The sequence below is a fragment of the Paramacrobiotus metropolitanus genome, unplaced genomic scaffold (assembly GCF_019649055.1).
Source record: "Paramacrobiotus metropolitanus isolate TYO unplaced genomic scaffold, Prichtersi_v1.0 Parri_scaffold0000114, whole genome shotgun sequence".
Classification (NCBI taxonomy): Eukaryota; Metazoa; Tardigrada; class Eutardigrada; order Parachela; family Macrobiotidae; genus Paramacrobiotus; species Paramacrobiotus metropolitanus.
The window spans coordinates 175586-180153 of record NW_026570334.1 but is presented as its reverse complement, the minus strand read 5'-3'; the positions used below and the strand labels follow the sequence as shown (position 1 = coordinate 180153).

Below are 4568 nucleotides of genomic sequence, written 5' to 3'. Positions count from 1 at the left end.
CCTTGAACAGTTGAACTGCCATCTAGACGCGTCCTTTCTGGGCGCATCCGCCTTATAACTGGAGTCTGCACAAAAGTGAATCACAGAAACTGAATTATTCAGCAGTAAAGAAGAGCCCATATCAACCAAAAAGTGTCAAAACGTGACCAAAAATTTCAAAAACATAAAAACTTCGAAAAAACATTACAACGACCAGGGGAACGAGCACAACCGGCGTGCACGAGTATAAATCACAAAGTCTTGTTCTTTTTATCATGCAGAAATCCGATATCCTGTACAGCCGCTGCACCACAACAAATTCCATAATTTCGGATTCTCTCACCTATACGTGTTTATCCGAGTGGTAAATTCGTTATTAAACCGCGAGACTATTCAGGCGTATGTATGTCCAAATCAATACTCGTACAGTGTAGATTATAACTCATGCTTTCTCAGTGTCCGTATTCACAGATTCGTCCAACAATAAGCGACTTCAGACTACATAGAGTAACTTTGAAGCCGATGTGTTTGATTCATTGGTGATCGGTAATTATCATGTCGATATGACTCTCATAATTATTTTTCTTGTCGTACTCCTCCGATACTATACATACATGCATATCGGCAGTATTAGACAGTCTGATTAAAAACGCACAACTTCCTGCATCTTGTAAGTATGCCACAAATTCGCTCCGAGCCGAATGTAGAAGAGCAGGCAGTAGTATCGCTTTCTTTTAGCAGATACACCAGACTTCTAACAAGATTCACTAGAGCAGTTTCGGGTAGACAGTGAGCACAGCGGTTTCTTAATCTTTACCTGTCTTATTATTTGAGTTACCTCTTCTTGCTCGGAGTTCTTAATCTTTAGATTATTTCTAGTTTAAATTTATAATGTTAATGCGATGCTGCTTCATAACTCTGCCTATCCTATGTATTATCGGTAGGAAATAAACTTAGTGCAAGTTGTCATCCAGTCAGTCAATTAGAAATACGAATATAATCATCTCGATTACGCACGTAGTCTCGCATGTACAGGGACGTACTTAAAGCGACTCAGTTAAAGCGGCTAAAAAATACATCTATTACGCGATCGCTTTTAAATTTTGAAATTACTTCAGGGAGACCTACCATCTCATCCACAGAAACCTGTACGCCGCGTTATCCGGCTAGTATGCCGTCTCATGGTGGTGATGACCCTTCTCTGGTCTGTCGAGAATCTACTTAATAAACAATCAATCTCCTTTTCTTGTTTTCCATCAGTGTTTTTTAACAGGAAGCTAGGAATTGGTATGCCTACCGGGTGAAGAGCGCCGTTACTCTAAATCAACGGGTTATGTACACCAGTCTCGGCGCCACGATTGACCCGCTGATGAACCGCACAGCGTACCAGCAGGCCGTGCAAATTGCTTGATCGACACCCAGCAACGCCACCTGCCAGAATGAATTCTGGGCCGGCATGTACGATGACAGTGGGGCACGCGTGGGCCACGGCGCCACCTCCGCGGACGGTTATAGCGTTATCCGTTAAGTACCGCTTTCGAACCAAAAAATATTACCGTATTTATTTATTGTATAATTCACTTTTTACGTTCAACAGATTTACGGAACTATCGCAGTTTTGTATTACGATTACAACAAGCTGATGATCGGCTACGGATGTGCTGCACCGACACCGGATGGCGCGTGTAACAACCCGCTTATCTGGTCGCAGACCCGCATTCGCGCCGACCCACTGTCGACTAGTGATCAGGCTGCTTTCGATAGCATCGTCAACGTAACGTTTCAGTCGTACTGCATCAGTACCCAGAATCTCCCACTGCAAACCTTTGACGACCGGCAAACATCCGGCTTGTCTGGGAAGTCTGATCCAAGGAACACAAGCAAATATTGGCGTTAACAGCACTTTCGGTATGTACTTTTTATAAATCGTAAGCTTTGCCGATTAATGACACTTTTACCAAGGAGCAATGAAAAAGTAAACGCTTCACTGTGACGTATGCTACGTCAACAAGTAACTCTCTGTTCGAACACACACGATTGATGCGCACTGGATGTGATTCTGTTATAAACTGTTTATATTCATTTTAATCTTTGAATTGTTGTATAAGAAAACAACAATTCCAGGTCAGGCAACCCTTCCCGCCTCTAGTTATAGCGCAGATTCCACATCGAGTCTCTCTGCGTGTCGCTGGCCAGTGTATATTCCGCCGCAAACCACGTACGATCCGAAAATCGTGAGTATCATTTTTTCAAGCTTGCTAGTTCCCTTCGCCAACGTTGTGCAGGCTTCGACGTCAACCGCAAAGTCTTTTGTATGATAGATTGTCGGTTTGTGGTACACATACCGGGAGCTGTTTACCGCGGAAAGCACGGCGGTTGATATGCGCTACTCGTGGACGGTCCTGGGCAAAACCACCATGCCGGTGACGAATTACACAGGAAACTTCGTCTGGGCGGAATACCTGCAGTATGATTCTCCCACTAACACACAGTGTAACCACGGTTATTGGGCCGGATTCCTGGGTTCCACCGGGCAGAATATTGGGGTCCGCTTCCAGACGAGCGATGTTACCGGTGATGGACAAGGTGCGCTTTCTTACAAATGGCTGCTTTTATTACTGACAAATCATTCTAATAAAAATTGAACAGTGATAATAAAATAACAAATAATTATGTCCTAAATTAATCAGAAAACTTGTAAGTTCGCCACCACTGAATCATTTCGCTGTAAAAAGCCTGCAGAAAAATACTTCGTAAATCTTTTATTATTGCAGTGCCATCACGTTCAATAACCAACTACCAAGACGATAAATATGAAATGTACTACGGCTGCGCGATTCCCAATGTGGTGACGGGCTTATGCGACTTTCCCATTGCCGCTATTAGCGTGCGCACCAATCCGGCCGATCTAGCGCAAAGTGACAAGGACCACGTTGACAACAACATTGTGACGCTGATTCTGCGGCTGCCGGTTGTTCCGCCCAGGACATGCGGATTATTCCTCATCCGAAAGATAAACCCGTCTGCCAGTTTCAAGGCACCGCGCCCGAAAGATAAACCCGTCTGCCAGTTTCAAGGGCGCGGTGCCTTGAAACTGGCAGACGGGTTTATCTTTCGGATGAGGAATAATCCGCATGTCCTGGGCGGAACAACCGGCAGCCGCAGAATCAGCGTCACAATGGACCGATCCGGGTTTTAACGAAATCACCACGTCGCCAGTGGAAGGGGGTTACTAGAATACTGTTCAAACCCGCGGTTGGTTTGAATCACACAAAATCAGCCAACCGAATCGTAATCAGACGCTTCATCACCAGTGGTATGATGTTTGATTAATTTTTAGATTTTTGCACTGTAATTGACGTTTGCATCCGTCTACCCAACGCATAATTTGTCGAGTTGATTACAGCGTGTAATCTGCAGCGATGAATCAGCTCTCACCAGAATAAGGAGTTCCGCTGTCTCGGTTGTGTGCGACATTCCAGATCCAGGAAAATCCCAGGTTATTTTCCATGACTTGTTTAATTTTTCATATTCTCGGTCCTCTTTAGTTATGCTCGCGTTGTCAGCAATTTTGCATCGGATCACGCCAGGAAACAAAAATATCGATCAGAAATTTTACGAAACGTACAATCATATCTGTAATTAACCGATTAGCGTTCGGCGTTGCGGACAGTCAGCGTATAAAGTCAGCACACATCACATTCGTTCAAAATTGTTGATATACTGCGTACGCTTCACATACATACTGTGTACGCTTGCCGATATAGTGCGCACAATACACGGCGGTGCACTTCATTTACGTGCGAGTTTAAAAGGTGCGCTCCGCGCATAGACTTACGTACACTATGTTGCTCCTGCTTCTTGTTGCTTTCATTGCTGGAAATGCTGCGTTGCCAATCCTGCCCTATGTCAACAATATTCAACAGGCCGAGCACCTGGCGTTTGGTAAAACCGAGCCGATATTTGGCGGAAGGGATGGGCCATCCCTGCCTGCGATCCACAAGCCGCCCCACGGGTTTTATGTTAGGAAAAATTCCGGAACTACTGTGTCTCCACTAGCGTTACCGCGCTTTTATTACCCATCATTTGGACTCATCGCGAGGATACGACCCTTAAGAAAACCGGGCAGTCCTATGTTGAGTGATGCCGGCACACCAAAGCAGGAAGGCAACTGGTTCCTTGGTTGACGCCCAGAATGCAGAAGTCCCACCACGGTCCACAAGGGCGGATCTTTCTTTAATGTAATTTTTCATAATTGAGCAGTATCTTTTATTCCTGTATTAAATCTAGTTGTCATAAATTCATAACAGTTGTCAAACAGTGTTTTACATGTGATGCACTCTTTTTCATAATCAGTAACCGGTAGCAGTCCAAGCACCGAAGCAATAAAACCAGCAAAGCCGTTGCAAGTTTTTCTGCTCTCATTTGTCGATGTCTTGGATCAAGACTCGGGAAAATTGTTTTTTGGCCAAAAAAATATAATAAAGCAACTGTTACAGGGTACGTACATAATTATGATAACAATACTTTCTTAGGCTCAGTTAGTTCCTTAATTCTTGAGAAATTGTTAACGGATGTTGAAATGTCAG

The 4568-nt window shown here is 44.2% G+C and overlaps 1 long non-coding RNA gene across 1 annotated transcript; it reads left to right on the top strand.

Moving 5' to 3' along the window:
* Positions 1–3196: 3196 nt before the first annotated feature.
* Positions 3197–4043, top strand: LOC129598119 (uncharacterized). Its single transcript, XR_008691650.1, has 3 exons — positions 3197–3295; positions 3386–3478; positions 3906–4043. It is a non-coding gene; the product is annotated as an uncharacterized LOC129598119 (long non-coding RNA).
* Positions 4044–4568: the final 525 nt, after the last annotated feature.